Source organism: Tupaia chinensis, unplaced genomic scaffold (assembly GCF_000334495.1).
Source record: "Tupaia chinensis unplaced genomic scaffold, TupChi_1.0 Scaffold000416_1, whole genome shotgun sequence".
Lineage (NCBI taxonomy): Eukaryota > Metazoa > Chordata > Mammalia > Scandentia > Tupaiidae > Tupaia > Tupaia belangeri.
The window spans coordinates 441,499-441,857 of record NW_006159921.1 but is presented as its reverse complement, the minus strand read 5'-3'; positions in this window follow the sequence as shown (position 1 = coordinate 441,857).

The following is a 359-nucleotide window of genomic DNA, read 5'->3' as shown; positions in this document are numbered from 1 at the left end:
ACAGTCGCAACAGAGTAGGTAGGAAGAAAAAAAAAAAAAAAAAAAAAAAGGGGGGGGAGGGAGGGAAAAACAGGAGACTGGGGAAAGTGATGAGTCTAAAAAAGTAGTTCCTTTGGTTTCTCTACGTCCCTCCGTGTCGCATCAGTAAGCAGAGCTCGCCGCACACTGCGCCCCCAATTCCTGCGCCCGGCAGCGGCGCGGCGCTCCGTGGAGGAGTACATAAGGCGGAGGGAGTGAGACGACTGGGCGGAGTTCTGTCGCCGGATCCTTCCGCAGGGCTCAGCCGTTTCCGGAGTCTGCGCTGCGCCCGGTTCCGCCATTGCGGCTCTCCCGGCCCCCGGAGCCTCCGCCCCCGCCCT